Source organism: Asterias rubens, chromosome 16, assembly GCF_902459465.1.
Source record: "Asterias rubens chromosome 16, eAstRub1.3, whole genome shotgun sequence".
Classification (NCBI taxonomy): Eukaryota; Metazoa; Echinodermata; class Asteroidea; order Forcipulatida; family Asteriidae; genus Asterias; species Asterias rubens.
In genome coordinates, this window is record NC_047077.1 from 11911525 (window position 1) to 11923589 (window position 12065).

A 12065-nucleotide genomic window follows, 5' to 3' on the forward strand; every position below is an offset into this window, starting at 1 on the left:
CAATAGATTAGTCACCCACCCACTAGACTAGTTACTCACTATAAAACTTATTACTCTTTAAACTTCTAAACTAGTTACTTCACTAAACTAGTTACCCACTAAATTACAGCCGCCTAATGCAGTCTTAAACAACAATGAAGGTCTTGCTCTTATTAAAATATTTGTTGGCATACGTTGAGTGCAAAGATAAATAACATCCAAAGGAAATAAAATTGGGCACTTTAATGCGGCTTAATATTCCAATCCAAGCAAGACTCTTACAAGACTATTATCTTGAAGCAATTTTGAGCCATGGTAGGCACTTTAGAATAACACTTTTTGGTTTGGGTAAATTTGTCCGTATACACCCAAATCCTTCAATGCACTACTATGTTTCCACCATACATGTATCTCAAAAAGGCTTTTGAAAGCTTGAATGAAGACATCCAGTCTTTGTGCGTGTGTCCTTAAAGGTTTCTAAGCCAACATTTGTCCATTTTTAGATCCAACTAACCTTGCAAGCGTAGCTCATCAATGCTTGTCAACATGTACATGTACATAGGAAGAATTCAAAAATTCAGAGTTTTGTATTGTGTGACAAAGAAGCTTTATCAATGATTACTCCTCCAAGATGCTCATTTTGTAGTTAGTAAAGTGGAGCTTTGGTACACGGTGAAATTTCATTGAGCTGCTTAAGCAGAAAAAGTAACCAAGCACAAGCAAATTATGCTTACCAGAATGGCGGTTACCAGTCAAAATACCGTGTCACATACAATCTCTGACTGGTATCCTGTGTATTTTTTTCTAAGCAGAAAAACATAAGTAATATTTTCTGCTAAAGCAGCTCTGAAATTGAGCCCAGGTTTGGCGTGATATTGTACCCTTTATTCTAATTATTATTCCTCTATGAGACGATTGTTTTAATCTCAATCCTGGAAGTTTTTGCCAATCAGAATCTGCAACTGGTTTAATAAATATACATTCTGCAGGGCCAAATTTCAATGCAATGCTTAAGCAGAAAATATTGCTTCACAATTTGCTGCTGAGCAAAAATGAGCAGGATACCAGTCACTAACTGTGTGACATTATATTTTTGCTGGTAACCTTTGTCTAGTAAGCATAATTTTGTTGTACTTAGCTACTTTTTGTGCTCAAGTCACTCTTTGAAATTTGGCCCTGACTTTAAATTGAATTGTGTGAAATATATTTATTAATCAATCAATATAACTAGAGTACTATACCCTAAGATTGTCTGATATATTGATTGATTTTTTGCACAAAAAAGCCCCACGCAAGTACAATTTTACTAAACTGATTTGTTTTCTTGTAAACCAGCTGGCCCAGTTTCATAGAGCTACTTAAGCACAAATAGCAACCCAAAAAAAATTATGCTTACTAGAATAAAGTTACCAGCCCAAACACCATGTCACATGTACAATGTATGACTGGTATCCTGTTCCCTTTACCTTAGCATGAAACTGTGAGGCAATAAGCAGTTCTTTGAAATTGGGCCATGATTTAATTGGACCTTGATACTCACTCCCCAATGTTTCCATTCTGATTTATTTATAATGTTCTATTGTAATGGTTTAGTATATGTAGACAACGTATGTTAGGTATTAACGAATCGCACAGTGGCTTTTCCGCAGAATAACATTTTTCAGTTGACGTACATGAACTCAGCTTATTTTCGTAGAGCTGCTTAAGCACAAAAAGTAGCTACGCTTAAACAAATTAGGCTTACTAGAAAAAAGGTCTGGAATTCACCTTTGTCATGGCCTCTGTTGCCCTGGTCTTGGCCTTGGTGCCCCTTAAATAATTTCCCATTGACTTTCAGATTTTCAAATGGAAGTGCCCTTTGCAAAATAAAAATGGCCTTGCCCTCTTACAGATGAAATTCCAGGCCTGACAACAAGCCTACAGGGTACCATCTAAAACACCACATGTATCCTGCTTATTTGTGCTAAGCGTAAACTTGTTAAGCGATTATAAGTGCTTAAGCAGCTCTATGACATTAGGCCACTGTGGGGGCGGCCATGATGGAATTTTTGAAAGAAAAGGAACTCGGTGTATAAAATGATTTTTCCCGTCGGCAATGTGTTTTTTTTGTTTTGTAGAGTGGTTTCTGCACTTTGAATCAATTACCAGGTATTGTAAAAAGATTATATTGTCTTTAAAGTCATTTTTGCCAAATGATGCAGTGAGGTTGCCATGACTACGAGGTGTCGAGGGTGGGGGGAGACAGGAATTGTTTGAGCAGGCTGTTGTTTTTCTGTTGTCTGTCAATTTTCTCTTGGTTAAAATGTCATTCCCTTTTCTAAAGGTCTGCGCAAGAGATCTTGTCTGAAAAACACTATGTAGGGGACAGGTTGATGAAATTGATTGTTTTGTAGGGATATGACGAGGGATAAGAAAAATAGACGTCTCCCAAACCCACTGCCCCTTTTCAGTCTGGTCGGGGAAGTCTCTGCCTCAATGATTAACTATACTTGACCATAATGTCACATCACTTTAGAGATTGCATTAAACAACACAGTCCCCCATTGTTATCAGGGCACAGTTTCATTAAGCTGTTAAGCAGAAAATATTGTTTATCAAATTCCTTTGGTTAGCACGAAATGAGTGGGAAACTAGTCACTGCAATGGCTTATGTCTGATATTTTGGCCGGTAACCAATTTTTGCTAAGCAAAAGTTTTCTTTGCTTTGCAAGTTTTAGTGCTTACAGTCTTTAAGAGATTGGGTCTAGGGCCTAATTACATAGAGCTGCTTACAAGAAAAAGGTTACCAGCCAAACTACCGTGTCACAAGTACAATTTGTGACTGGTATCCTGCTCATTTATGCTAAGCAGAAAGATGTTGTGCAGTATTTTCTGCTTTTAAAAACAGCTCTATGAAATTGAGCCCTGATGTATGCAATTGCTGATCTTGACAGACAACGTTCCGGTTGGCCATCTGTTTTTTCTGATAAACCTGAAATTAATATTTGATGGTTGAAAAATCAAATAAAAAAAAATTCTGAACTAATTGATTTGCAAGTGAAGATGTGTGGTGAGCCCTTTTAAAAACTATGTTTTGTTAAAGTTGCTATCTTTTCAGTTTATTCCAAGAACATTTGGTAAAACATCATCAAGCAAGGTTAAGCGACACAAAATTTTTGCTGCGAAAGGAGTTGCAGGAGTTGAACACTTCAATAGCTCAATTCACAATTATCTGTTGCTAATTTGTGATCTCAAATTTCATACCGCATTCACATCCGCAGGAAGTATGGACCAGACTTTACGCAGTCCTTGGTTGAACTTGAGTGATTTGAGAGCTCATTATTTATGCAGAAAGGGTCATGAAAGAGTCAACAGTAATATGATGAAGATATTTGTTCTGAGAAATGTAATGAGATAGCACCTTTAACTACTTTGTTATGTTTTCTATAAATGGTTTGCTGAGTAGGGACCACAATTCCTGTGTCCGTTAATTGTTTTCTTTCTTTATTTTCGCACTGAAGTAAAACGAAATTGAATTTTTTTCTCCGCAGAAACGAATATTGTACTAATGTGCAAAGAATTTTTGAATGAATGAATTATTTGTATTTGTATTTAAATTAATTTTCTGCATGAACACACAAAAAAAAAAAACATGATGAAGAACATGAAAAAATGTGATGTAAAAATGTTTCAGATGCGACTGACTTGATGGAATTTAAAATGAACTTATGAAATGTCACCAGGCTGAAACTTCAACTCCTGTTCAATGTTTACATAGGCCCTTTTTGAAACCCTGGCTTCGGCTTTGGATTCTGCTCAGGCTTGCTTGGCCCTCCAGTTGTTCTGACAACTGCGTGTGCTTTGCGAATACGCGCTCAGGGTTTCAGACGAGAGGACAGAGCCTGAAGCTGAATCCAAAGCCAAAGTTGCGGTTTCGAAAAGGGACATAATTAAAAACTTAAACGGATCAAGCACTGTTTTAACTTTTAACTACATGTTCTTAGTAATATTGTGATATTTTATCAACTGTTGTTTCTCTGGATCCATACTAACACCATGTCCTTGTGATACTAAAATAAAAAAATAAAAATGCCTTTGAGATATCAAAAAATGTGGACTACTAGTAGTAAAGCTTTTAATGAAGTATATTTTTCTCACAACGTTTCTACTCAGAAAAGTGTGCCGTAAGAAAAAAATGATATTTTTAGGTGCTCCGACTACTTGAATGCCATATTAAATTTGATACTTCTCTAAAAAGAACACGCTTTGTACGAAAAAGACTAGATCGATTCTATTAGCGTAAATGACATACAGTATGATGTTAAATATGAAGCCAGAGTAAACTTTGTGTAGGGTAGAATTGAAAAAATCACAAAGCCGTTGTAGAACTAATGAAAGTGGGAACATAATATGAGAGTTTGGGGTTGCTATGGTAATGAAAAGTCATTGGATATTTATTCAAAACTAAAGATGCATTTATTGTAGGAGTTTGGAGGTGTTCTTTGTATGTTATGCATGGGAAATGAATTGTATTGCACTTGTTTTCTTTATAAAAAAATATGGCTGTCCAAAATTGGACTAATATGTCTACCGATGAAAATATGTACATTGTGTGAATTGTGAATCAACAGTACATTATATTGCAGAAGCTGTATTGTGAGGGAAATGTTGCTATAGAACAATCTTTACAAAACCCTGGTCCCTGGATTTCACAAAGCTGTTAAATGCAGTGGACACGTTTGGTAATTACTCAAAATAGTTATTAGCATAAAACCTTACTTGGTAACGAGTAATGGGGAGCTGTTGATAGTATAACACATTGTGAGAAACGACTCCCTCTGAGGAACAGAGTTTTCGAGAACCAAGTAATTTTCCATGAATTTGATTTTGAGACCTCAGAATTAGATTTGAGGTCTTGAAATCAAGCATCTGAAAGCACACATCTTTGTGTTACAAGGGTCCTTTTTCTTTCTTGTCTCGCAATTCGAGGACCAGTTGAGTTCAAATTTTCACAGGTTTGTTTGTTTTATGCATATGTTGAGCACAAAGTGAGAAGACTGGTCTTTGACAATTACCAATAGTATCAAGTGTCAAATTTGGCGCGGCAATATAAAAAAAAATGAGTGGAATAACAACAGTCAGAGCAATGGATTGGCTGGTAACCTCACTTTGCTATAAAGCAAGAATTCTTTTGTTACTTTGCATGGCCTATGGCCCCATGCCCCACACGAGTAATGCCCCCTAACTAGACAACCAAAACTAACACATCACCAAAGAAATCCAACCTCAAATGAATTATATAAAGGACCTGAAGTGCCAATGCTACTCGTGTCGGCAACACTTTTACACTTAAGCTGGTTTAAGTACAAGCTGCTAAGCATGGAATATTCTGTTGCTTAGGGGAAACTGGTGACCTGCATAACAAACTATGTTAACCTGTTGCAACAGGTGCCTTGCTTTATTTAATTGGCTCAAGTGAATTCATTTCCCAAGACAACTCAATTAGCTGAGCAAGTTAAGTTTGCCAAATTTTGAAGTGCAAAGTACTATTATTAGCATCCTATCATTATGTGTGTGTGCTGGGGTAGGAGACTAGACCACTATTATTAGCATCCTATCATTATGTGTGTGTGCTGGGGTAGGAGACAGTCCTCAGAATGAGTTTACAGCCCTCAGAATGATGTGTTTTCTAAGGTGTGGTAAGCTCAGAGTTCTGCGGTAAGCTGAGCCATGAAGGCCCTTGAAATCATTGTTCAGCCATCTTGCTCCCTCCCATCCCCCATCCCCACACTTATTAAATTTGCAAACAAAATGAGGCTGGGAGAAAAATAGGCTGGCCCCATTGTGATAACACGATACTCTAAAAATGATCACAGCTGGGAACCAGACAGATGGCATTTTGTACATGATAAAGGTGTATATTGTTCCGAATCTTTAATCCCAGAGTAAGGCCAAGTTTTTCCGTTAGAGTTGTCGTGGAAACGCACATTAAATTTTTAGTGGTTGGTGAAACGGCAATATTGTAGCGCAGAGTTCCTTATTTTTTTCGCCTTTTTTTATTAAGAAATAGGATACTGTTCGTTGCTGTGAGTGCTTAAGGCGATTTGCATTACTTAAATTACACAATGTGTTTTTAGCTCGGTGCATGTTTTCTAGCACATGGTATGCAGCCGTTACACAAGTATATGTTTTTTATGCAAGGCCATATAGTGGAGCGTGATGCTCAATTCATATTGTTCAATTAACAATTATTTTCTCGCAGGAAATTCCAAGGTGAATAATTCTAGCATATAAGTATGAAAAACTCGTTGCAATGTGCTGTTTCAAAAAAATTGGAACGTTATTTATATAAAAAAAAGAGTTGGATTTTAGATATTGCTGTGGGAGAAGGAATAATTAATCACACACAAATTAAGTATGAAGTATGAAATAATTTTTGACTATTTTAAAGGTTGTGTATTTAAAATGTTTTATTCTCTATACAGTGTCAAATTCTGGATTAAAGGCAGTGGACACTATTGGTAATTACTCAAAATAATTATTCGCACAAAACCTTTCTTGGTAACGAGTAAAGGGGAGGGGTTGATAGTGTAAAACATTGTGAGAAACGGCTCCCTCTGAAGTGAAGTGGTTTTCGAGAAAGAAGTGATTTTCCACAAATTTGATTTCGAGACCTCAGATTTAGAACTTGAGGTCTCGAAATCAAGCATCTGAAAGTACACAACTTTGTGTGACAAGGTTGTTTTTTCTTTCATTATTATCTCGCAACTTCGACGACCGATTGAGCTCAAATTTTCACAGGTTTGTTATTTTATGCATATGTTGAGATACCTCAACTGTGAAGACTAGTCGTTGGCAATTACCAATAGTGTCCATGTCTTTGATTCAGTTTTTTTAATACATACATTTTTCTCTAGACCCTTCTGAGACCATTCATTTCTGTAAGTTCATCACAAAATGCACAGACATCGCTAATACTGCTAATTTATTTTATCGAAATTTTCAATAAAAATGTCAACATTTAAAAAAAGAAGCAGATATGAGGTACAATGTCAACATAGCAAACATTGGAAAAGTTCATGTCTGGACATGACCTTTGCTTTGACCTCTTTGTGTGAATGAATTTAGGTCAAACCTTGCGACTGTTTGAGGCCGCTATGGACAGACTGGTACAGGCCACTTGGGGCCACTATGGTCACTGAAGGGTTAAATGGATTTCAAATGCTATCACCCAATAAACAGTCTCACTTAAGTCTCAACATTAAAAATATTAAAAATTTTCTTTTTGAAAAAGTGAGTTCGTACAGAAGTATTTATCGTCCACAAAATGTAAACGTTGAACCATAACAAGTTTCTTTTTTATTGGAGGGTTTGTTGCAGTTTGTCCTGTATTGAAGAAATAAAACCTTATTTGACTAAAAATTCAAGTTTGTTACATGGTATTTACTTGGTTTATAGTGTACCCTTTCCTTTAAAGACACTGGACACTATTGTCAAAGACCGGTCTTCTCACTTGCTGTATCTCAACATATGCATAAAATAACAAACCTGTGAACATTTGAGCTCAATCGGTCATCGAAGTTGCGAGATAATAACAAAAGAAAAAAACACCCTCATCAGACGAAGTTGTGTGCTTTCAGATGCTTGATTTCGAGACCTCAAGTTCTAAATCTGAGGTCTCAAAATCAAATTTGTGAAAAATTACTTCTTTCTCCAAAAGTACTCCACTTCAGAGGGAGCTGTTTCTCACAATGTTTTATATTACCAACCTCTACCCATTACTCGTCACCAATTAAGTTTTTATGCTAGTAATATTTTTAGTAATTACCAATAGTGTCCACTGCCTTTAACACTCATTACAACTCAAGTTTTCTCCAAAACCAGAGCTGCCAACTCTCCTAGACCCAGTTACTGTGGCGATGTACTCCTTTTAGAAGAATTTTGACATCTTCGGCTACTGATCAATACGACCGCAGATTTAAACACCAAATTTAATTAAAGCTCCACAGTTACTGGGTCTACAAATCGCACCAACTCTGCAGAATTTTGTTCTGAATTAAAGCCATCTTTTTATTTTCTGGGCCCAATGACAGCTGTAGAGCTGCTTAACAGCACAGCAAAATCATGCTTACCAGAAAAAGGGTACCAGCCAAACTACCATATCGCATGTACAATTTGTGACTATAGTATCCTTCTCATTTCTACTCAGCAGACATATTAAGCAGCTCTATGAAATAAAGCCATGGTTGAATAAATTTGAAAATATGGACGATGGAAACTTTTTTTCTGGTTATGTTAGATGTCATTCTAGATACTCTTCCTATATTTTGTACATAATTTCCCCGATAACAAGATTCAAATGTTTGCAGCTCTGTAGTACCCTTTGAAATGTTGATTCATGGTATTTGTTAACAAATATTTGTTGGAATCACACCCACGTGATCCCTGGCTGTCACCCCCAAACAATATTTTGACAAAATATTGGAGACCACCAGCATAGGGCTACATGTAGCTACCTCAGTTGATGGAGCACCAAAACATTTATTTTGAGGTTGCAGGTTCAAATCTTGCTCTCTAAGTCAATTTCTTTTGTTCAAACCAAAATTAATTCAAATTTACCCACTCAGATTTCCTTGTGGTTTTAATATTATTATTTATTATTTTTTATTCGGCATAAAACGCATACAAACATATTCAAAACAAAACAAAAACCAGGGACATAATGCCTGGAATTAAAAAAGTTTACCAAAAAACTGTAACCCGAAGGCCTTCAATTCCAATATCCCTGGTCATAATATTAAAAATCTTGATATTATGACCATCAACAATAACTAATACACATGCACGGTTCAAGACAAAGGTCTGCACGTCGCTTTCTTAATGTCACCCTCAAGGAAAAAGACTTGAATTAATTACTTTATGATTAAAATAAAACACTGCAAGACTTTGGCCAGAGTATATAGTTTCATGTTTCTAAAACAGTCGTTTAATGGAGGCCATTTTATCCTGTAATGATGAAGAAGACTTATCACGCTGTGTTTGCCTCAAGGCTTGTCTTGATGTCATCAAGGCTTCTTGAAGTAATGTACATCTTCAGGGAGGTCCTCTTTCAGTCTTTAATCAACTAAAGAATGTACTGAAAGAATAGAAGTAAGATTTTATGAGTAATTATAGAATGTGAAGTACATTAAAGACACCTGTACACTATTGGTAATTGTCAAAGACCAGTCTTCTCACTTGGTGTATATCAATTATGCACAAAATAACAAACCTGTGAAAATTTGAACTCAATTGGTGGTCTAAGTTGCAAGATAATAATGAAAGAAAAAACACCCTTGTCACACAAAGTTGTGTGCTTTCAGATGTTTGATTTCGAGACCTCAAAATCTAACTCCGAGGTCTTGAAATCAAATTCATGGAAAAATACTTCTTTCTCGAAAACTATGTTACTTCAGAGGGAGCTGTTTCTCACAATGTTTTATACTATCAACAGCTCTCCATTACTTGTTACCAAATAAATTTTTATGCTAAATTTTTGTTTGAGTAATTACCAATAGTGTCCACTGCCTTTAAAGGTAATTACTAAAAACAATTTTTAGCATAAAACCTTACTTGGTAACAAGCAGAGGATCGGAATGTAAATAACGATGGGGGTTGGGGGAACATATAGGGGTGTAGGAATAAAGAGCAGTCACCAATTGGCCAGCCATCAACTTCAGAAAAATGAACCGTGTCTCCATTATGCACCTGCCTGAAAAACCACAAAATTAAACATTAATTTTACTCGCTTCACCACAGAAAGATTTGCTAAAGTGTCTAGGCATGGTGGCCATTTAATTATTTTTAAACCTTTGACTTAGTCAGAAGGAAAGTGTCAAAATGGAGGAGAGGACAAGATGGAATTTATTCCTTTTTTGCGAAAGCATTTAAGTGACATTGAGATAGAAAAATTTAATAGAAAGTCATAGTATCTCATAAATTATGACTTAGTGTTATAGTTTCCAGGTGTCCTCAAGAATTTGAGCTAGAATGAAAGTGTCAAAATGGAGGAGAGGACAAGATGGAATTTATTCCTTTTTTGCGAAAGCATTTAAGTGACATTGAGATAGAAAAAATTAATAGAAAGTCATAGTATCTCATAAATTATGACTTAGTGTTATAGTTTCCAGGTGTCCTCAAGAATTTGAGCTACAATGAAAGTGTCAAAATGGAGGAGAGGACAAGATGGAATTTATTCCTTTTTTGCGAAAGCATTTAAGTGACATTGAGATAGAAAAAATTAATAGAAAGTCATAGTATCTCATAAACTATGACTTAGTGTTGCTGTTTACAGGTTTCCTCAAGAATTTGAGCTAGAATGAATTGTCAAAATGGAGGAGAGAACAAGATGGAATTTATTCCTTTTTTGGGAAAGCATTTAAGTGACATTGAGAGAGAACAAATTAATAGAAAGTCAGAGTATCTCATAAATTATGACTTAGTGTTATTGTTTACAGGTTTCCTCAAGAATTTGAGCTACAATGATTAAGTTCACTTAAAAGGGATCCTTGGTTTTATAACCACAATATATAAAAATAAAAATCAGTATTAAAATAAATAAATGAATAAAATAAACAGCAAAAATAAACAACAAGTGTCGTTGAAGAAAGCAAAACTCACATCAAGTAGTCTTGTTTGGTCAACAAGTATTCCTTCACTTCAATCAACTGCCTTTATTTATATCCACAAACTTTACAAAAGAAAATTCAGTTTACACAATTGTTTTTACAAACAGTAATCTATATATTTTATACAAAGTAATCACTTCATATATTATGTATACATTGTACATAGTTGAGTACATATGTACATTTAACCTTCACGCAAACTTAAATCGATGATTCTAATTGGTCTATCTATGGCAACGAGAATGTGATATTCACCCATATTGCACGGTTTATATCACATCCAAAGTGTTCCTCTAATTCTGTGTATATGCTAAGACATAGACACGTTTGGTAATTTTCAAAGACCATTGTTCTTATTTGGTGTAACCCAACATAATTATGTATAAAATTATTCTGTGAACACTTGGACTCAATTGGTCATCAAAGTTGCAAGAGAATAGTGAATAGAATAGACAAAACACCCTTATTGCACAAAATGTGTACAGTGTGTGTTTTCAGATGCATCTTCAGGTCTGAAGTATTTTACTATTTGAGTGAGAAACACCCTCTTTCTAAAAATTGAATGTTACTTCAGAGGAAGCGATTTCTCACAATGTTTTATACTCATTTCAACAGCTCTCCATTGTTCAATACCAAGAACGTTTTTGTGCGAACAATTATTTTCAGTAATTACCAAAAGTGTCTAGTGCCTTTAAGATTGCTTGAAGATAAAATTAATTATCACACATGCACTTGTGGGGAATTTAAAAAAGTATAGTGCGTAAGAATCCCACAATGTACTATAGAATCACAGTTTTTTCTTCTCCATATTCCACAAGTGTTTGTTTGATAACTAATATCAGGGATGAGATTACTGCTGACAAAATCAAGTCTGCAAATGGGATCCAGGGCCCAAATTCATAGGGTTGCTTTTAAGCGATGTTTCTGCTTTTCGCTTAAACATTGTTTGTTGAGCAGAAATAAGCAGGACACCAGTCACAAATTGTACATGTGACATGCTAGTTTGGCTGGTAACCTACTTCTAATAAGCAACATTTTATTTTGCTTAGCTACTTTTTGTGCTTAAGCAGCTCTATGAAATTGGGGCAAGATCTTAAGAGTTACATTAAAATGATGGCAATACCACCTTTTGGTAAACCCTTGGGCTTTGGGGAACATTTTCCTCAGTGCTAGAGAAGTAGATCCAAGAGCATGACTTATTAAATTTGGAGAACAATACACCATTTTGATTACCAGGTAGAATTAAACAAGTCTAAATTCAGATAAAAGTCTGAACAGTCTCAACCATGTATACAATCAATTTGGGGAGGGGCGACTTTCCCAAGATGGTAAAATAAAACCTTGTAAACAATATTCAGCCTCTTAATGTTAAAGAAAAATCTGCAACGTCTACAAAGAACGTATGAAACCCTTGTATCAAATCTATTTTTATATTATATT